The sequence below is a fragment of the Caloenas nicobarica genome, chromosome 1, assembly GCF_036013445.1.
Source record: "Caloenas nicobarica isolate bCalNic1 chromosome 1, bCalNic1.hap1, whole genome shotgun sequence".
Classification (NCBI taxonomy): Eukaryota; Metazoa; Chordata; class Aves; order Columbiformes; family Columbidae; genus Caloenas; species Caloenas nicobarica.
In genome coordinates this window covers 200,440,177-200,463,554 of record NC_088245.1, presented here as the reverse complement: position 1 = coordinate 200,463,554, position 23,378 = coordinate 200,440,177, and positions in this window count along the sequence as shown.

The following is a 23,378-nucleotide window of genomic DNA, read 5'->3' as shown; positions in this document are numbered from 1 at the left end:
TGAAATTCATAGAGCAAATTGTGTAAAGATCAGAGAAATGTTGGTTAGCTTGCTTGCATTCTTAAAAAACCTTCATCAGCTACAAATATCCATTACTTACCATTGAAGAGGCATCCTGTAGCCTTCTCCTGGCTGTAGGATTCTGGCTTCAGGAGGAAGTCCAAGGCAGAAGAAATCACTTCTCCCATAAAGCATGCTCAGGTAGAGATTACCCTTTCTTCCTTATGCTGATAAGAATGAATCAGAAAGTCTTGTTTCTGCTGGAATGACAAATTTGTTCTTTTGTCTGTTTCTCAGAATGAATACAATACAATATTTACTGTACCCATTTTTGAAAAATACAGTGCTTTTCTCTCAAACTACTAACAAGTTCATATGTTAGGTTAGTTTTACCTGAGGACTTGGATTGGTCATTCCTAGGTGATATAAAATGAATGAAATAATGAACATATTTGACCAAACACTAAAGGTAGTTGCCACGGCAAGAACTATTGTCTGTGTGCTTTGCCTTGTACTTTCCAAGCATCTGCTACTGGCTGTCATGGAGACATTGAATCTCATCTAGTAAGGTATTATCATACATTTCTTAAAGCCAGTGGCAGCTTTGCTGGAGATTTTCGACGAGGCCAGGATTTTGACCCAAGATAGACTTGATTCCTTATGAGATCTATTAAGAAAGGAGAAAAGGATTTATTGATTATACATTTGCTGTTTGCACAGCAGCCAGGAAGGGCAGAGAGTATCTCTCATGCTAATGTATGTTATGCTTGCAGCCCAAGGTGCTGTGCAGAGGATCTGTGGTGATAAGGATCTTGAGATGCAACTGCATCTGTTGAGCTTTACATTTGTGTCCACTGAACATTATTTTCTTTCCTGTGGTGGGTTTTATTCTTCTGGTCACTTCCACCTGTTTTATTTCAACTCCAGTGGGGCTGCATGAGATTTACAGCACCATAAACAAAGGAAGAATCAAGAAAGCTTTTTGAAAGAAGATCCATGTTCTTCACATTCCTTCATGCTTATTTAGCTTCACATGCTAAAGCGTTTTCAGTGAAAAGCAACACTGCTCTGGGGAAACATTTTTCCCTGCATATCATGGAATCACAGAATGTCCTGAGTTGGAAGGGACCCACAAGGATCATCGAGTCCAACTCCTGTCCCTGCACAGGACAACCCCACAGGTCACACCGTGTGTCTGAGGCCGTTGTCCAGTCTCTTCTTGAACACTGTCAGGCTTGGGGCTGTGACACCTCCCTGGGGAGCCTGTTCCAGTGTCCAGCACCCTCTGCGTGAAGAACCTTTTCCTCATGTCCAACCTAAACCTCCCCCGGCACATCTCCCTGCCATTCCCTCGGGTTCTGTCGTTGGTCACTAAAGTGAAGAGTTCGGCGCCTGCCCCCCCTCCTGCCCTTGTGAGGAAGCTGTAGCTACCATGGGGTCTCCTCTCAGTCTCCTCTTCTCCAGGATGAACAAACAAAGTGAGTGGTTCCAGAACTCCATATGAGTGTTTCCAGAACTGCAGTCTGAGAAAGAACAATCCTCCACTTGCGAGCGCTGGTATAAAGAGATATGTATCAGGAATGATTTGCTGGGTTTGGCAGCCTTTCATGTTTGCTTTCAGAATGAAATACTTGGGTTCACAAACATTAGTTCTGTATTAGTGTTTCCTCCACCCCTTAACTCATCTTTTTATTTCTGTATTAAACCTGAGAATACTGTTGGCAGCAAGGCCTGTTGGGTAATGTAAAACGTGCTTTGATGCACTGAGTACAGAACTGCAAAACGTGGCTCGTATCATTCACTGTCATTCATTCACACACATCTTCAAGGGAAAGCAGTGGCCCAGGAATGCTGTATTTTTGCTATGTGAGTGATTCAGATATGCTTGTTTTTTGAACGGGGATGTCAGAACAGATAAACTCATGAGCAGCAACAAAGTACAGGTTAACACCTTCAAAGGATGATGCAGTTAACAAAGAAGAGGAATCGCAGTTTCAAAAGCTGAAGTAAGAGTGTGTCACAGGGGAGCAGAACATGGCTATGGTTGTATGGTTTCTCCAAATTTGCATCTAGGAGGTGTATTACTGAAAAAAATCAGACTCAGATTAAGATTTTGATGACATGGAGAATTCATCTGTTAGAACAGCACCTGCATTTCTTATCTTGATAAAAGTTATCTGCCTTTATCTTAGACTTTTATGGACACTGTTGCAAAGAGTTACTGTGTTTTCTCATAGCTTTTTGGCTTTGAAAAGGCCTCTTAAATTCTTGACAACTGTTTCCTTGTGTGTTCATACTGATTTTCAGGATTGCTCAATAGTGTCTGTTAAATTCAATAGCAGCAATAAATAGCTGTTCCCTTTTAACAGCATGTTTGACAAATTCTGCTTGCACTCATTTGCTCAAAGAGGCAGAGATGAAAAAGGTTTCATTTTTCACTGGTGGCAGTAGAAAATGAAGGGATATTTATGCAGTACTCTCATGTGGAAAACTGGAGGCTATTTGTAGTAGTCCTACACAGGGACAAATCTGAGCCAGTTTTGGATTACAGGTTTTTTTTCCCACTTGGCTTTGTTCTGAAATAGATAGAAAGTAAGATTCATCCACATGCTTCCACTGGGACAGAAGACTAAAAATCATTTAATGAATTGCAGATACCTGAAATGAAGTATAATAGTCTTCTGCATAGGTTCCACAGTTACAAGGCAAGGCACAACAGATTTATGGCTCACTTATACCTTGGTCCCAGGCTCTTTTGGGGGTTAAAATGGCGATATCTGTCATATAAGTAAATGGAACAGAGACAGAGAAGCTCTCACTTAAACTGCTTTGGGTACAAGTGTTTTATACATTTGCAGTTTCTCTGTAAGCCTGTGCCATTGGCAAGTCTTTGGCAGTCATCTAAAGAGTCCTGCCTGGAACAGTTTCTAGTGGAGAAAATTTGTGATTGGCATACAAAGGCATAAAGTAATGAATACAAAAGGTCCATATGTTTAAATACCAGTTTTCTTTGGGTTAATGCAAACAACTATGTCAATAGGATGTAAAATCACTCATATTCATACTTTGAACTATTCTTCCCCACTGTTTTAATGAGTCATATGCAAATTCTTTGTCATCATTTTAAACTAAATAATTGTGTAGTTACTGTGTCAGGTCTCATTCATAAGATCATGCAATAAGTTCTTTCAAACTAAATGGAGAAGTGGTGATTAGCTTCTGCTCTGTCATCACCTTTACCTTAACGATAACAGATTGTCCTGATGAAAAGTCAGGCTGAAGAGGCTGTTGACTGAACTCCAGTGATTAGACACTGAATGGGTGTGAATATTTGCTGCTCTGCTCATCTGTCTTGCACAGGACCACTTAAACCACAAGAACGGTTCTTCCTCCAGAGAGCTGGTCTCTCTGGAATATTTTTGCTGGTTCCATCAGAAAAGTGTCTCGTTAGTCATAGCTTCTGCAATGGTTTCCCATTATGTCACCCTCTTCCCTGGAAACGCAGGTCTTTAGGAAGTGGTTAGAAAGGATTTCTCATTGAATTTCATTAGAATTGATTCTAGATAGGAGAAAAGTAACAACATTCTGTGTCCACCAGTTTCTGAGATAAGACCGAAGCTCTTCAAATGTCATAATTGATCTGTTTATTGGAATTGTTTTATATTGCCAGGCTGAGTTATAGCATTACTTGTGATCTATGTTTACATAAAAGGAAACACTTAGAAAAGGAGTCACCTTGTTTCCAGTCCTCATGGTCCAATTTTCAGTTTCTTCTACTTCCATCCGATGATCTACTGAGTACTGTTATAGCAACCAATCTAGAAACTGATTTTCACATTACTAATGACATTTTCCTTCTCTCTGACATATTTATAGGCTTTTGGACCAGAAAAGAAGTAAATAAATCCTTAAAAATGAAAAAAAAAAGGAAAAAAGGGAAGAGGAAGTGTTCATTCCAGGAACGAGCGCATTCTCTGTTGCAACAGTTTGTAGCTACATATGCATGTTACACAGTGATCATAAAATCTAAGTGACTTAATCTAAGTCCATATTTACAGGCTTGTTTTCTAGCAGCTTTTTACATTATAGAATTTTAACAGGTCTCATAGAGTTTTAAAAATACAGAATTAGAATATAATAATAAATTACTAGTGATAGGTCTGGGCATGCTAAGTTTGAGGGGTCAAATTCAAGCAGAAGTTCTCACCCACAGATTTGTTTGTTTTGGTACAGCTGAGTCTAGTATAGGATTCTGAAATTTGGAGTTGCAGTCCAGGAGGTGCAGGGGTATTAGATATTGAATTTTAGAGGTAAGCTTTTGTCTGCCAATTGAAAGTTTTCATGAGTGGGAAAGCCTTGTTCCTGCTGCAGCGGGGGATTGGACTAGATGATCTTTCAAGGTCCCTTCCAATCCCTAACATTCTGTGATTCTGTGACATCAGATGACAGATAAACAAGAACAGACACATTTGATCAGTTCTTTAGGCTCTTCCATTGTGTTAATTAGATCTCCATTGACTAATTTACATGTAGACAGCTATATTAAGCTTAGATACCAAATCAGATATCTGAACCTCAAACTCAAAGCCAACTTGGGTTTGAGGTTTAATTAACTCACACATAAGTACAAAAGGAAATCTGAGTTGCAGTGGCCTAGATGGCTTCCAGGTGCTTCTCCAGGTAGACATGGGCCCTCATTTGTTTTGTGTCATGTCTGCTTTTTCTGTGCAGTGTCTTGGGTACTTGAATCTTTGGCATTAACTACCCAGGACTAAGTTAGACAGGATGAACTTGACATTCATGATCAAAACAGTTTCTAACCTGACTTAAGACAGCTCTATAGACTACTTTGACAGTGGTGTAGTTCAAAGACAGCCAAGTCAATTTTAAACTGAATTGCTTGGCAGCAATTAAAACTGTGAGTAGTTTGTCATAGCTGAGGATTTACCCTTTTCTTATAGTACATGCTGAACTCCATGCTGCTGCAAATCTAGGCTGTTCCTCAGGTAATTTTTCTAAACTTAGCCAAACAGAACAGACAAATTCACTCTCATGCTTTTTTAACTTGCTGTCATGAAGAAAAATCTTGGTGAAGAACTTCAGGAATCATATCTCATGCTTGCCACATCCTGTCTGCACTCGTTAAATGCCCCTTCTGCTATCTGTAGTCTAAAATGTCTGTTGGCAAACCCACACGTACGCATTTGTTGTCAAGTCACTGAGAAGAGTTTCACAATCATCTCTACACAGAGTCTGAGCTCCCAGAATCAGCTCTTGCTGTTGGGGAGTGCAAGAAGTGAGTGAGCTCCAGTGTGCACCATCTGCTCTTGTTTGATACCTCTGAACATCTGCAGAACATGCCTCAGGTTGAATGCATGTCAGTAGCTATTGCTACCTGCCACAGGAAAAACTGTTTGCCTGACTGTCATCAATTCCGTTTTCAGTTTTCTCATGCTCCAGACAAGTTATTTCTATTTTGGGGGGAAAAAAAAAAAAAAAAAGTTCTTTCTGCTCTTAACTATTTAATAGCTACATTCCTTTTCTCAAAAAAAAAAAAAAGTTTGTTTTATAGACTTTCAGTTTGGGAATAACTGATCTATTTCTTCATCGCAGTGGTGGCTGTCATCCCACTAGCATGCCTCAAGAGACTCAGCTCACACTGTTAGCAAACATGGAAATCTGTGTTACTCCAACTCCATTTCTAGCAATACCTGAGCTGTTGGCAATTAGTGTCCGAAGGTAGTACAGGCTTGGCTATCCAGGCTGCACTGACTGCAGCACATTGATACATTTACTGTCAACCAAGTCAAATTCATTGTCAAATCAATGCTAAAATACTGGTGACAGTACAAACCAACATCTCTACTTGTTATTGACATTCATGGGTTCAATGTGGACCACTTGCTTCTTCATTATGGTAGGTCTTACACCAAAATAAACATGAATAGAATAGAATAGAATAGAATAGAATAGAACAGAACAGAACAGAACAGAACAGAACAGAATGGTTCCATTGGGAGGGGCCTACAATGATCATCTAGTCCAACTGCCTGACCACTTCAAGGCTGACCAAGTTAAAGCATGTTATTAAGGGCATTGTCCAAATGACTGTGGCTTGGGGCATCGACTACCTCTCTAGGAAGCTTGTTCCAGTGTTTCACCACCCTCTTGGTAAAGGAATGTTCCCTAATGTCCAGTTTGAACCTCCCCTGACACAGCTTTGAACCACTCCCACATATCCTGTCACTGGATACCAGGGAGAAGAGCTCAACTCCTCCCTCTCCACCTCCTCTCCTCAGGAAGCTGTAGAGAGCAATGAAATTGTCCCTTGGCCTCCTTTTCTCCAAACTAGACAAACCCAGAGTCCTCAGACACTCCTCACAGAACACACCTTCCAGCCCTTTCACCAGCTCTGTTGTTGTACTTGGGCTCTTGCTTTTAACTTACTTTAAAAAGGCTTTTTTGTTGTCTAACACAACACTGACCCTGTTCAACTCTAGTTGAGCTTTGGCTTTCCATGTCTTCTCCCTGCATATGTGAATCAGGTCTCTGTAATCTTCCCATGAAGCCTGATCTCACTTCCAAATATCATACAATTTCTTTTTCCTCCCAAGTTTGGAGAGGAGTTACCTGTTCAGCCCAGCTGGTTTTCTGCTCTACTTGCTTGACTTGTCGCACAATGGGATCTTCTGCTCCTGTGCTGACCAGCACTCATGGATCCCTATGCTCTCAAAAGCAGATTCCCGGGGACATTGCTAGGTAGCTCGCTCAGCAGCTGAAAGTTTGCGCTCTTGAAATCCAGCATAGCAACTCTGCTGACTTTTTTTTTCTCATTACACCAAAAATTTGAAACTCAACTATTTTGTCACAACTGTAGCCAAGGCAGTCACCTACCATCACATCTCCTTGAGTCTTTCTCTATTCACAAATAGCAAGTGTAGAAGGATATATTTCCTAGTTGGCTCATTCAGTACTTGTGACAAGAAATTATCTTCAACAAACTTCAGAAATTTCCCAGTTTTACTTGTCACAGCAGTATGGTGTTCCTATAAAGTCTAGTATTTGGGATTCAAAGCTTTCCTGTTGGCGTTATAATTGTACAATTTCAAAGCGACAGTGATTTTAAATTGGGTCCATCTTTTTGAAACACCTCGTATAAGATTTCCAAGTCATTTTTCAAGACTCAAAACCGTAATTTTTTACTTGTGCAATAAATATGCATACAACCTTTTCCTAATTAAAACCTCAAAGTTTTTGTGTGCTGTGGCTTTTTCAGCAGAAAACTGGAGAGTTTAAAACTTATATGGAGAAAAACACTAAACTAAATGCAGAATGATGTCTTAGGATTTGAAATCACCTTATGATTTCATGGCTTGGATGTGAAACTGAGTCTTTGGGAAAGCAGCTGGACAGGAAACCTCATTCAGCTTCAATGCAGAAATAAATAGATGAAAACGCCGTTTTTAGGAACAGATATTGTGCTTATATTAATTTCCTCACTTCCACACAGGAGAGACTGGCAGGATCAGGCCTGTTTGTTGTGTAGTTGAATATGCACCATTCACTTCCAGCGCTGCATCTACTTTGCCGCTGATTCCTCTGAACTCTTCATAAATACCTTTTGGATAGTCTTTTCCCATCTGTCTTTTATTTTCACTTCAGCTGTGGAAGAAGAAACAATTATCATAAATGGATGAGAGTTAATGCTATTTTTTTCATTCCTTTGAATTTATTTGAAATACTTGGAGTTGCAAGACTTCTTCACTACAGTCAGTAATTGATATCTAAATAGTGCTTTTCAATATGCAATATCAGAAAGCGGGCAGAGACAGCTCTTTTCAGTCTATTGTTAGTGTATAAGGAACAATAAGACAATGAAGAGCCCCTTCCTGCCTCTTTCTGCTGTCTCTTATTGAGGAAAGCATGCAACCTTTACTCTTGCTCACTCCCCGTAGCTCTGCTATGGCTAACTAACCTTTACTCCTTGACTATGTAATTGTTTTCAGTCAGTTTACAGACTCACAGAATGTCAGGGATTGGAAGGGACCTCAAAAGATCATCTAGTCCAATCCCCCTGCCAGAGCAGGAACACCCAGATGAGGTTGCCCAGGAAGGTGTCCAGGCGGGTTTTGAATGTCTCCAGAGAAAGAGACTCCACAACCTCCCTGGGCAGCCTGTTCCAGTGCTCTGGCACCCTCACCATGGAGAAGTTTCTTCTCATATTTAAGTGGAACCTCCTGTGTTCCAGTTTATACCCATTGTCCCTTGTCTTATCATTGGTTGTCACTGAGAAGAGCCTGGCTCCATCCTCGTGACACCCACCCTTTATATATTTATAAACATTGATGAGGTCACCCCTCAGTCTCCTCTTCTCCAAGCTAAAGAGCCCCAGCTCCCTCAGCCTTTCCTCACACGGGAGATGCTCCAGTCCCTTCATCATCTTTGTGGCCCTGCGCTGGACTCTCTCCAGCAGTTCCCTGTCCTTCTGGAACTGAGGGGCCCAGAACTGGACACAATATTCCAGATGTGGTCTCACCAGGGCAGAGTGGAGAGGAAGGAGAACCTCTCTCGACCTGCTAACCACCCCCCTTCTAAATGAAACATCAGATTGAAAGCTTTGATGCTACTTTTAATGTTAGTCTTCGTGAAAAGTCAGAGGCCATCCATAGCAACTTTGCTAAGTACTGACTACAGTAGCACAGACATTTGCCTTAGTTCCATCCTGATCTATTTTATTACTCATGCTTATGCCAGAAAATACGCATGTTCTGTATTTACCAAGTCAAATGAATTTAATTACTCCAGTGAAGATTTTACAGCTTTTCTGAGTGTGTTTTCTTTAGAATGAATCAATGTGTTTGCTCAGGGGTTTTAACAGCTGTAATAATATTGCATTCACTCTGCATCCTTATTTCATTTGCTCAGTAAGTGGGAACCCATTTTAAGATAAGTGGGTCAGAACTTTCCAGAAAACTTTCATTGGAAAAGTTGTGGATTTTTTTATTAACTTTTTTTTTTTGAGTAAGTGCCTCTTTCTTCAATTTTTAGTTACCATTTGTTTTTCATTAGGAAAAGCAAAGAAACCAAATTAAAATTATTTAGATAGGCCAGGAAAAAAGTAATATGTTTGATGAGAGAGATAAATAATCAAAATTGTTTAGGAAGGCAAAGACATGAAAATATTTCATTGTTTTTTTTCACTTATTCTCTTATCATTTTACCAATTTTATGATATTTTCTATTCTTCTTTAACTATTGTAAGTATTTCAAATTGTACTTCTACTTAGATGGAGCTAGAAAATTTTAAGGGTATTTGATTCTATTTTAAATGCAGGTTTGATCAGACTGGCTTTTGGGTGGTGCGTATTTCTCCCCAGCATCTTCCTGGAGAGAGAACGAACAGTAGTGAGGGTGGCAAAGGTGCTCATGGTAAGAAGGGATCTACTACACATATCTAACACATTCTCGGCTGATTAAGGTCCTGGGACCTTGGATAGCTCTGTGACGTCTCTTGCTCTCTTCATCTGGTGTGTTTTGGTGGTTACAGAGATTTTTAGCTGAACAGTTTATTTCAGTACTATTTTGTGTCTTGTACTATTTGGAAGAATATAGGATAAGTATTTTGTGGATCTTCCAAACATTGATACCCCTGAAACTGGAGGAGCCAAGATGTGAGAAACCCTGCCCATGCTTTGTGTTTAGCTATGGCATGAGATTGTATCCTACTATGCCTATGAAACTGGCAGCCCTGGAGAGGCTGGAGAGATGGCAGAGCAATTTCTGCGCTGCTTTAGCTCTATTAATAGAGGCACCCTTCATATTTTATTCAGAGATTGGAGTAAATCACATGTCTATATTGAGTACAGGGTCTTTCAAAAAAATAGACCAAATTTCAAAGCACTGTGATTTCAAATTGGGTTCATCTTTTTGAAACACCCTGTATAATAGCAATCTTGCCAGAAATACTCATATAGAGTCATATGCATTGTAGACATCTATATTTTTTCAGACATATGCCACCTTTCTAATGCTTTTAGTTCATCTGCTTTCCCTTAGTGAAAAATAAAACCTTTGTTTTCCAATAGAAGTGCAGTCCAAAAGGGTCAGATAGTAATGAATGCATGTGTAATATTAATCCCCCACAAAGAAGAGCATCTCCTTTTCATCCTTGAGGTAGTACACTGCATCAATGTCCTGCACTTTTGTGGAAAATCCTGAGTCAGAGATGGTGTAAGGGAGACTTAGCGTTTGAAATCCTTGAGTTACCCAGTAATGAGAGCCTGAAAAAGGAAAGGCGTTATACAAAAATTGTTGATTTTCCAGCAATGCAGTTGCAGATACCATTCTTGAATCTGAATTTGAAGGCAAAAGATGCCACTGCTATGATTCAGTACAAGAGAAAATCAAACTGCTACATGATGCAACTGATGACATATTTCCATGGGATCTTGTGCCACCAGTGCAGACCAGGTTGAGCACTCATTTTCCTATATAGCTTTTGGATCTGACTGACGATATCTAAGGCCCTAGAAGACCTTGAATCTGATTAAAGGTGTTTCACTTTTCTATGCAATTTAATGGAAATAGTTCAAATGCTAAAACATCTCATTTGATGAGCTAGGAAGTTCTTCATCGCCTGATGTCTTTAGATAAAGACCAGATTAATTTATTTTAAAACGAACACAAATGTAAGGTGTCTTGTTTGGAAGATGATAAATGCTGGAGAAGTTTCTGGTCTCTGTGTTGTGAAATATAAAATGAAATGATGAAATAGATCCTTTTAGATGTAAATATGCTTGTAAATGGTTCCTTCCTTATTAAACCTTTTGGTACACTAACCCTAACTTAGTGTTAAGTAGTGTTCACTTCAGTAAGTGTTCTTCTCTACAGAGGAAGTTTTCTGCACAGAGCTAGAACACGAAGTTCTACCTCATTTATAATTCTTCCTGTGAGTCTTTAGGAAACTAGTATATTGCTATATACATTTTCAGAGTGTGGTCAATATAGCAAAAAGTAACTTAGGAGAAGGCAGAATTTGGTTTAATTTCCTGTTGTGATTGCTAAAGATAATCTTGACTGTTTTATCTTTCTTCATCTCCAGCTGACTGATCCACACAAAAAGACACTGAATTGACAGTTAGCTTTAGAGATTACCACTCTCAGTGATGGGTATGTACTCTAGTGACTCAAATTAATGATCTAAGTTATGGACAGTGGTATTCATCTCTCAAGAGACCAGTAGGCTTGAGAGCTTTATCTTTCCTAAACAATTATACTCTTTGTTTTCCCCACAGAAATAAATGGCCTTTGAAAAAATAAACCAGCCCCCTCTTGGTAACTTCATAAGAAGCATCAGCATTTCACACAAGCTGAGGAAAGGAAGAAATGGTCAGTGAGCCTTGCACTGTTGTAGATGGCTCTGCTTTGATGAATGGCACAAGTGACTTGCTGCCAACTTGAGCTTTGGGTTCCCTTCAAATGAAGAGATTCAACAAACCTGGGCCAGGAAGAGGGAGAACATTAACGTAGATTACACGAGTCTTTGTCACACTGTCAGAAGCAGGTTTTGATGTCAAGTATGGATTCTTCTCTCCTGACTTTAGCTGTCTGCTTTAGAATGAAACAGCTCATTCCCCAAAAGTACTTATTATTCTGTGCTGACACTGAGGATTAACTTTCACATAATCAACTGTATAATGGATATCTATGGTTAAATGGAAGGGATGTCACCCTCTGCTGTCCTGCCTATTCTTCACCATCTGCTGATAGGATGGTCTAGCCCAAGACTCTCTGTGACATATAGCCTGGGGCAGCATAAAGTTCTGGTCAATAAAGCATCCTCCTCCATGCTTGAATCTCAACATGTGATGCAAGTGGAACACACCTAAAAGACTGATTTTGCAGGGCTTTCATCTGGCAGGTGGAAAACAGACTTACTTTGTAGAGCATCTATCCAGAAGACGCCACAGAAATTTTGCACTGAATTTACTGCAACCAGGACTGCTGCTTTGGCTGTAGTAAACCTACAACTACCTTGATGGAGGCTGTGTGAGTTGAGAGGAGGAGCAGAAGAGAGTCAAAGGGCTACAGATTGGGTGAGGGCAGATTGCCTGTGTGCAGCTATGACACACACAGAGCACCTCTGCAGTATGTTGGCTGGGTCCTCCTCAAAGTTATAGAAATATATGCACACACATATATGCATATGCTCGTGTGTGTGTGTCTAAAAAGATTTTGTGCAATTTTACTGAGACAACTCTCCAAGGTAATCTTGTGTCTGTTCATCCTACTACTAGGCCAACGTGTTTCACATCTGTTTTGAATGAGCAGTAGGAGTCTCCAAAGGACATCCTGCTTTATAATTTCTCCGCTTTTTAACTGTGGTTTTGTGGCTTTGTATAAGCCTCTGTTATATCACCTCTTGTGAAATGGCTGTAGCAGCTGCAACTGTGATTCAAAGTCTTGTCAAAGTCATCAATATTCTCATCAGACTACTGGGCATAAAATTAAATGGGAACTTACTGAATGGGCATAAAATTAAAAGGAAGGAGACTGAGTGAGAAGACCAGAAAGCGTTTTGCCTTGTGGGCCTCATTGGCATCTGTGAATCTGGTGTTTGACGGAGTTTAGGAGAGACAGATGGATGCTCAAGCTACGGCTGGTATTAGTAAATATTGTGATACCAAAAACCACTATTGGGCACCAGATCTCAATCCTCTGTACTGCTAAACTGCTGGAGTGGCTCTTGGGTGGTTTCATTTCCCAATAACCAGCTTGGATATAGCCAGCCTGTCTCAGAGATTAAGAGAGTTTAATAGCGTGGGTACAAGCTGTTTCATGCCTGTTGGCATCCAAGTCAGAGAATGATCCCAAGACTGCTACAGATGTAGCCTTAGGTTTTAGATTCCATCTGAAATACCATATTATATGCTTCTGTCTAGTAGCCTCATCATATCAGTCCTATGATTTCTCTTTGATCTGGTCATATTATTTGAATCTACAGCTGGAGATCAGTCCCCATAACTGATTAATGCATTAGTTCTGCTGCAGTCATATTACCTCTGGTCTCTCAGGTGTTTTGTCTCCTCTACAAGCCTCATGATGAAGGACTGAGTGGTAATAAAAAACTTTTTTTTACAAAAATTCTTCCTGCCACAGATCTAGGAGATTACTCACTGGCCACAAAGGATATGGCTACCAGTTTATGAAATCTGGGGCATTTTTCAGTTCCTGATGAAAAATTAAAATTACATAAATTACATTTTATTTTAGGAAGTTTTCTTTGTTTTCCAAAGTATTTTGCTGACAATCATTATGCTTGGCAAACTGCTATTAAGGCACAAGTCCAGTGAAATCCTGCATGACTTCCTGCCAGCTCATGGTAGGCTGTGGTGAAATGTGGCTGCAGTTTATGGGATTTCAGTGGACTGTTCATAGAATCATAGAACAGTTTGGGTTGGAAGGGACCTTAAAGGTCATCTAGTTCCAACCACCTTGTCATGAGCAGGGGCACCTTCCACTGGACCAGGTTGCTCAAAGACCCATCCAACCTGGCCTTGAACACTTCCAGGGATGGGGCATCCACAACTTCTCTGGGCAGCCTATTCCAGTGCCTCACCACCCTCATGGTGAAGGATTTCTTATATCCAATCTAAATATACCCTCTTTCAGTTTAAAGCCATTACCCCTTGTCCTGTCATGACATGCCCTTGTAAAAAGTCACTCTAAAGCTTTCTTGTGGGTCCCCTTTAGGTGACTGAAGGCTGCTATAAGGTCTCCGCAGAGTCTTCTCTTCTGACTGAGTAACCCAAACTCTCTCAGCCTGTCTTTATACAAAAGGTGTTCCAGCCCTCTGATCATCTTCACGATCCTCTCTGGACCTTCTCCAACAGGTCCACGGCCTTCTTATGTTTGGGGCCAGGGAGCTGAACATAGTACTCCAGGAGGGGTCTCACCAGAGCAGAGTAGAGAGGGAATATCAACTCCCTTGACCTGCTGGTCACACTTATTTTGATGCAGCCCAGGATATGGCTGTCTTTCTGGGCTGTGAGAACACATTGTCTGGTCATGTTGAGCTTCTATCAATCAACACTCCAAAGTCCTTCTCCTTAGGACTGCTCTCAATCCATGCTCTGCCCAGGCTTGGGATTGCCTTGACCCATGTGCAGGGCCTTGCTCTTGGCCTTGCTGAATTTCATGAGGTTCACACGGATCCACCTCTCAAGCTTGTCAAGCTTCCTCTGGATGGCACCTCTTCCTCCCAGTATCTCGACCACACCACACAGTTTGGTGTCATTGGCAACTTGCTGAGGGTGCACTCAATCTCACTGTCCACGTCACCAACAAGATCCCAAGATCAGTCCCTGAGGAACGCCCAAATGGTATACTCATAATTGTTGCTCCAAAATGGTACAAACATGCTGACTGTTTTAAGTCTGGAAAGTCCAAGGGAAACAGTGATTGTCACAGCTTTATGCAGATTGCTGATTGATTGTTATCTGAAAGAAGTTTAAATTTTTTGCAGAAAAATTTTTTGCAGAAAAACCAGTCCCTGGTTTCACAGTAGCTGAAGTTGCAGGCCAGCAAAGAGGGAGAAGTTGTCCCAACTCAAGAGATGAATTAGGGTTTGGGGATTTCCACTGCAAGCTTAAGCTGAAATGCATCCAAGTAATCATTGGCCACCCTCTTCTAAATGATAATTTGATTTATGTTCTCACAGAAAAGATGTGTGCCCATTTTGACCCCCCCCAGCCTCTGAAGTGTCTGCTCAGGAGGTAACAAGTCAAGTCAAACTGTGGCCTTGCTTTCAAAGGACTCCTTGTGACAGGGCAGGACTCCTTGTGATCACCTGTCCCACAGATCAGATACCATTATCTCTCAGAGTGTTTCTTTAGTCAAGGTTTTGTAATCTTTGAAGGCAGTGTCTTCCCCCAGATAGAAAGGAATTTGTGACTGACTTCAATGCAATCATGATTTTACCTCTTTGCAGGAAAAAAGTGCTCATCTGCTTTATCACAGCTAGATAACAAAGTCTTAAGAAAATATAGTTTTCATATCTTCCAAAAGGTAATTGCTAACAAAGAAACTCAGGTTTTAACTATTCCAAAATGAAAAAAAAAAATTAAAAAATTGAGAAATGGTGCAAAATCTCTAGAAATATTTCTTGAGTCAGGACTAGCACCTTGAATGACAGAGGGAGTGTAAACCTTATCCATCTCTGAAGAGAATTACTTTTCCCAGCACTGTAACAGCATCAAGAGACAGAAACTGCTTGGTTTTTTTCATTTCATGTTAAGTAGATTGCTTTTTAAGAAGTATACAGAATCTACCATACAATGCTTGGATCCCTTTTGCATTGTCCTTTGGCAAACAAAATACAAATGGAGACTGTTATTTGTAAGTAGAGTACATGAAAGAAAATGGATCAGTGAGGTGGCTGAGGCCCAGAGCATGTCCAAATTAATGAACAGCAAGTGAATAAATTAATTCCTAAATATTTTTTAAAAACCCACTGGTCTTTCCATCATGGACAGATGATTGTATTTTTTTATCACCTGAGGGTCAGAGGTCAGGATTCTGAGTTTACACTGTTTTTTGGAAAAGGTAAAATTTTCCCATATCTCAGAAGACCAAATTTGGTGAACATTCACAGAAACTTAGAGGAGATAGTGGCAATCTATGCAAATGGTGATGTTTGTGTCCTTGAGAATACTTTCACTTGCATCGGTGATCTATGGCTGGAGTTGGACCTGTCTGGTAAACTGAAAAACTGGAGAAATAGTGCAGGATTGGGCTCCTAAATTCTTCAGATATTGCAATCTATATGGATGCTGAATATAGGTAGATTAAAGCAGAGCTCTGGGACAGATTAGAAAAGAAATGGTCCTGAGCTTTGAAGAGCCTGAGGCTTGACAGAGAGGTATGCAGAAAATGGCTTGTTAGATGCCTTGGACATGTTTAAAGTTGGTTATTGTTTTAACTAGAGACGAAGCAACACAGCAACAGAAGACATTTCTCTTAAGTCTGCCTTGTAAAGAAGAATTTTATAGAGCACAGTTGGACAACTAGCAGGTGTTGAGCAGGACCTCCCATGACAGTAGATTTCAGTGGCACTATCGAGCAAACCCACCCAAACAGGACTAAGATGAATGAGAGGATGTGCTCTCAAAAACCCGTTATGAAGCAGTGGAATATCCAGAAAAATAAAAAGATTTTGCAATTTTTTACAGGGTTTTAAGGTTGGGCCTCTGACTTCTAACTAAGAGTCAGGTTTGTTTTCCTTATCAGCTCCCAAAAGAAAGGTTACTAAAGTCTGACTGTGCTATCAGAGCACTCTGAAGCAGAAAGGATTGGGTAAGACCCAGGTGGATGACAGGCTACCTATCAGATAGGAAGAAAACCTGAGGTTATAAACAAGAAAAAAGGGTCAGGCGCGTCATGCTTATCCACATGAGTGTGGCAATCCATCAAGGTGCAAAAAGCAAACACTGACTATCGCTGTACTAATAAAATAAATAGGCCTGGAACCACTCTCCTCTTATCTAAAATTATGTTTCAAAACAGGGCAGGTACATGTAGATTACTTCTTGAGGAAGGTCTCTGAACTGTACTGAATCCTGAATCAGGTCCAAAGTCTATTTTGTCCAGGATAAAGCTGTGCCAGGAACCAAGTTAATAATTTAACAGTATAGATTGTTACTTCTCTGATACTACCTAATTTACTCTGCTGAAAACAAGGAATCAGCATGTCCCACAGATATTTCAGGATGTTTCACCTCAACACTACAAGATGATAAATGTTCCAGCACTGATCTCACAAAGCTCTTCAGGGTGGGCTCAGCATTAAACCAGCAATCACTGCTATTAGGGTCATGCAGCCTCCTTTCACACAACAGGGAAACTGTTATCCAGTGGCTCCTTAGCAAAGACACAGCAATAAGCAACATAATGTATTTCTATACATATGTTGATCCTCAGTAGCCAGCAGTACAGAACTGTGGACTATTCTATTTTATTCAATTATTGTCACAGATAATGATGGATCAAATTGTATTTTACACCTCATGTTACAAGGATAGGTCAGAAATAACTTTCAGGATTTGTTGAGTTAGTCTGGTTTTGAAAGAGTCAGATCAGATACATCTTTCAAAGAATTTGATTGACATTAAGGTTTATAAATATGTTCATGTATTACAGTATTCAATTTCCAAACTGACCTCAAATTTGTCTCCTAATATAGGATTTCATATTTCCACATTTTTAAACTGTTCTGATATCCCACACTGCTATGCTAGTTCTCCCCAGTAGCTCAGGAATAGTCTCATTGCTGGTTGAAAGTTTTCTATTGTTATTTAATGTTAGCATTGTGGTAATGCTTAAAAGTTCCTGTAAAGAACCCGGGTTCGTTTTGAAAGATGCTGTAAAAACAGGATAAAAGCCCAAAGGAAGAAGCTGTCTTCAGGAGCTTTCCTGATTCTTGTATGCCACGACATAAAAGACCAGTAATTTAATACTGCAAAAAGCTAAAGATCAATGAAGTTACATTTTTTTTTTTCCTGGCCATTCACCTCACCCTGTGTAATACTTTCCTCTAACTCATCCGCTACCCAGATTCATTCTCTTGTGGGGACTAGCAGGGCCCTTTCATAATCTGACATCTAGTGGCAGCGTTGTGTAATAGTAACGAGAAAAAGCCAGAGAAGGTCAGAAATGTCATACCATGGGAAGAATTTAGTCCTTAACATATCGTGAGATCATTTCATTTTGTGATATCCAACCTATGTTTTTAAATGTGTAGTCTTCTTAATGTAATGCAATGCAGTTACCAGTGCGTGCATTTGAACTGTCATTGTGCCCATTTTTAATACAGCCTTCCCTTAATCCGAAGTACTAGTAATTTCTGGTAAAATCATACAGACTTATTACAAAGTCCTTGCTGAGTTTATAACAGAGATAAAAGATTTTAAATGCAAGTAGGAGACAACATTTATAAAAACTGCAAAAGGTTGGTGGTCCTTTTAAATAATCCAAGCAATGCCTACTCATTTTCAAAGCCAGAAAACACACAACTAATCACCTGTGCATTCATTTATTTTTTTCCCATTTGGGCTTTCCTGGAAAGAGCCTGTAGTTTGCTATGTCAAGAACTGCACACTGTAATCTTGGAGTCACGTTCATAGTGCTATAGCATTCATTTATTTTTTTTCCCATTTGGGCTTTCCTGGAAAGAGCCTGTAGTTTGCTATGTCAAGAACTGCACACTGTAATCTTGGAGTCACGTTCATAGTGCTATAGCCCAGATTCCTGGTCAGCTGGACACCTAGGAATGCCTGCATGTTTCTAAGATTCCTTGTCATGCAGCTGCTGCCATCTCCAGAGCCTGATGCCTTTCTTATCGACATAGTCCTAAACATGCAGAAAAATTCAAGCAAATATTGCTTACTGACATGTCAATGGTTTGATTGACGTAAATGGAGTACTTTCCACAATTTGTAATGTATGAAATCCTGATAAAGAAAATAATTTAACTGAACATCTGGCTAATAGAAAAGTCTGGCAATGAAAACTGGGCAGATATTAGCATAAAGAGAGTATAGTTTATTTTTACTGAAATTAGGTCTTATGCTGATTTGAGGTTTAATTCAAAATGAAAGAAAATTGTAGTTTTGGAATTTTCTATGCTATCTAACATCCAGGTTTTGACAAGTTTAGTTTATTTGCACAAGCTTTCTCTAAGGCAAATAGAAATTCAGCAAAGAAGTCTAAACAAAACTTCAGTCTGTAGAGGGATTACTGTTTTCTAGATGATTACTGTTCAGCTTTTCTATTTCAAATACACAAATCTGAAGAGGAAGGAGAACGGATGTGTATCTGTAGAATTACTTCAGAAAAAGACAAGGATATAGCGAAGACATTACATGGAAAAAACATGTGATATATTACAGAATAGCTGGACCACAACACTAGTACATCCTTGATGATGAGTGGTCCCGTAGATGTCTTTCTTTATATGTCTAAGTCTGATCTAAAGACTGACGAAAGGTACCCACAAGAATAATTCACCTTATCCTAATACAGATATTCTGTGAAAAGCATCTTTATCTAGGATGATCAGGTGAATTGTCATCTGGAGGAACCTGTCTCTCATGGCCAGATGATGTTTCCGTACATCTCTGTAAACAAAACCCAGTAAGTTGCAGAATTTTGCCCCGGAACATACCTGTAGCAGTTTGTTCGCCTCCTGAGATCAGTGCAACCTTTTCTTGAGTCCTGAAACAAAGTGTATTTGTTTTGTACTAAGAGCCTGGTTTGTTCACAGCAACCGTGTTTGCAATAGAATGAAGTGGTAAATACACTGGTTGGAAAAATGTAATAACCTAAGCTAAATTAGACCATGATTTAAAGAAAGGAGCTTGTATCTTTATTATATAAATTGTTTCTTCCATAATGGTGGGTGAAAAATCAAAAGCAGTGCTTATAAAAATCATGATGATAGTCTGAAACATAGCTAGAGGTAAATATGCATATATATTTGCATTATATACATACATACGTTTGAAAAATGTTTTCCAGTGCTTATTGTGAACTATATATTTTTCATCTTCATTACCAAGTTCTTCTGTTTAATAATGAAATTTACCATATGTCTGCAGGCTATTTTTTTTAAACACCTTCATTTTTAAATACCGATTTTTCATCTTAACCAGTATAACCTTCTCAATCTAAGGTAAAGCTGCCTTTACCAGTTCTCTGAATACTTGCTGACGATGTGGGGCGACTCCAGTCCTTCAGGACATAGTTTCTAGTACTCTATCAAGGTTTTTCTATATATTTTCTCTTTGATGATTTTGAATCACCAGCAATGTGGTAAACACACCGCTCAGTTTATTTAATTTAAATTACACTACTAATAGATTTAACAAAGTGTTTTTCATTTTCAAATCTAAGTGCTTTCCCTGGCATATATTTCTCTCTTTCGAATACCTTTATGCAAACCATTATTGAAAAAATTGTGAGCTGCATAACCACACAACCGAAATTAAGCATCTGAGGAGCTGAGCTGTTGGGAGCCAACTCAGAGCAGATGCCAGGGCAGCTGTGACTCCCGGGTGGCAGCTGTGACCCTGGGTGGCTGCTATAACCGCTGGGTGGCAGCTGTAACAGCTGGATTGCAGCCGTGAGCCCTGCATGGCAGCTGTGACCCTGGGTGACAGCTGTAACAGCTGGGTAGCTTCTGTGCCCCTGTGCTCTCCGTCCTGGAGGACTCCGATGCACAGGGTGGTGGGGAGAACCAGCTAGTCCCTGCGGGCTGTCACTGTGGGCTGTGTACTCTGTGTTCTGCAGTGTAAGGTTCATAACTCCAGCCCGTTGGAAAAATCAGCATTTTCTTTGCTGGCCTGTGCTAATCTTCTGTATCCTCAGCAAGTGCTCCAAAAGTAGAATCATAGAATGTCCCAAGTTGGAAGAGACCCACAAGGATCATCGCGTCCACCTCCTGTCCCTGCACAGGACAGCCCCACAGTTCACACCGTGTGTCTGAGGGTGTTGTCCAGTCTCTTCTTGAACACTGTCAGGTTGGGGCCGGGACACCTCCCTGGGGAGCCTGTTCCAGTGTCCAGCACCCTCTGGGTGAAGAACCTTTTCCTAATGTCTAACCTAAACCCTAAACCTCCCCTGGCACATCTTCCTGCCATTCCCTTGGGTTCTGTCATTGGTCACCAGAGAAGAGCTCAGCACCTGTCCCTCCTCCTCCCCTGGTGAGGCAGCTGTAGCCACCATGAGGTCTCCCCTCAGTCTCCTCCAGGCTGAACAAACCAAGTGACTTCAGCTACTCCTCATACGGCTTCCCCTCCAAACCCTTCACCAACTTCATAAGCCTCTTCTGGACACTCTCCAGTAGCTTTATATCTTTTTTATCTTGTGGCACTGAGAACTGCACCCAGTGCTCCAGGTGAGGCCGCACCAGTGCAGAGCAGAGCGGGACGATCACCTCCCTTGACCAGCTGGCGATGCTGTGCTGGATGCACCCAGGACACACTTGGCCTTCTTGGCTGCCAGGGACACTGTTGGCTCATGTTCAACTTGCCACTGACCAGAAGCACCAGATCCCTCTCTGCAGAGCTAAGTAAACACCACTCTCATCAGTCCAAGCCCAAACTGACACCCCACAGTCAATATATCAAATCCTGAGTTACCCACCCTATCGCTAGCCTTTAGGGGCTCATGATGGCTTTCTATCTGATGGTTTAAAACCTTGCATTGCTCAGCTATGAGGAGGCTGTCTTGCCCTCAGTCCTACGAGCAGCATTTGTACGTAAAACACACAAAAAGTATTTCCATGCTGCTGGTGAGATCCATTGCTCCTCCAGCCCCAACAGGGCTGCAGAGCCCACAGAGGCCACACAGACCCACAGGCACCCACTGACCAGGCACTTGCGTGAGAGCACACAAACACATACACACCCATCTATGTCTGTTCACTTAATGAAAGGCAGCAAGACACAGTGCTTACAGATCACAAAAACACATGAAGCACATGACACTTGAGGAAAAACCCCCACATACACCCCCCTCAAGCTAATTTAATTAGTGAATGCAGGCAGACCATTAAAAACTCTGATTCACAGCCAGAACCACAGAACCCACATCTCAAATCTTTAGGTCCTGTCTACAAAGTATGTGTACAGGACACACTCTAGTGTAACTGAGGTGTCTGTCCCAGGGTCTGTGCCTGCGCCTGTAGCCCTCAGAGACGCGCTCTCCCCTGCTTTAGCCAGGCACACTGTGCAGCTCATCCACACATTGTGCTGGTGTCCTCTCTTGGTACCTGCAGTGGCTGTACTGAGTTTCAGTTCTCTGCCAGTACTCTGCCTTCGTTAAGGTTTTGTCATGTCTGAAGGCTCAGCGTTTGAAAAAGGTCAGACTTTACTAAGCTAGTCAAAGAGTGTGTTTGCTATCTATGCTTAAATACGAGCCTTGGAGCTTCCTTTTCTGTTGTCAGGATTTGGACAATTAGCAGCAAGAGGCACGAAGTTATGACCGAGTGCAGGGAAGAGCAGCCATATACATCCAGGCAGTGACAAGTTCTTTCTCCATACGCTGACGCGCGGAAAGTGACCTTACAACCTGTAAGATTGTAAAGCAGGTATGTTTATTTCAGCGCTGGACACACGGGGAAATAATTTTCACCAAAGACGTGTGCAAATTTCCAGTAGCTGTGAGCTTAGTTAAATACTGTAAAGTGTTACATATTCACGAAAGTTCTAGGAACGCCTATACGTATTCATAACCTGTCCCCGAGAAGGCGGTTCTTATTACAATGAGTTCCAGGAAATCATTTCCATAGTCTCCACCTTTGGCCTGTCCTGGTTGCGCCTGTGCAGTGATCGTGGACCGGGGCCATCTTCTCTGTACACGTTCACCTCTGGCCTGGTGTGATGAGTTGGCTGGGACTCAGACTGCTGAGTTGGCGTATCTCCTGCCCTGTGTCCAAGTTTCGGTTATCTAATTCACCCAAGGATGCACCAAGGATGCACCCAAGATTTTGTCTCCCTGCAAGGCCTGTAAAGTCGTCAATAAACTTTTGTTTCTCTTACACAAGGCTAAGCAAAGCTAGGCAATTGTAATGTGGGTTAAGGGTTCTAAGTGTTGTGGGTTAAGGGTTTGCTCTCTAAGTGTTAGCTCCTTAAGTGTTAGTTCTCTAAGTATTGATTAGTCAAGCTCTGATGCTTGTTTTTTTCTCTTCTTTTTCTCTTCTTTTATGATATCAAATCCTTAGAAAGATTCAGTATCAGTTTTCTCAAGGCTTTTGGGGTAACTGTCTGCCACCCAAGTGGCAAAAGCACTCCCATGCCAGTGCTGGAAGACCAGGTTCTTGAAAGCAGAGAAGAGAGCAGGACTTTTCAGGACAACATACAAGGGATGCTGTACTGTGTGTGTCTCAGCAACACATTACATTAGGATGCATAATTTCCTCATTTCGCAATCCAGTGTCATCATAATGATCTTACAATCCATTTGAAAAACTGCTGTTAAAAAAATTAATTGGCTGAGAATATCTTTGTGAAATGAAACAACTAGAAAGACAAGTGTGGATTAGCTTTGTCCTTATTTTTATGTCTTTTCTGCCTTGCTTTGTCTGTCTTTCCAAACTCCTCTGGACAACAGTAGGGAGAATACGATATCACAAAACCAAATGGAAATGTGCAATGGGAAGCAAGAAGGATGTTTAGGAAAAAGACTGAGAAAATTATTTTAGCTTGACTACGTGGCATCCTGTTTTCTCTGTATCTGTTTGCGTGTCCCTTTGGTCCCACAGTAACTATTGGAGGTGTCGGCCAACTTCAGCCAAGCTGAAATGAGATGTTGTAGTTCCTACA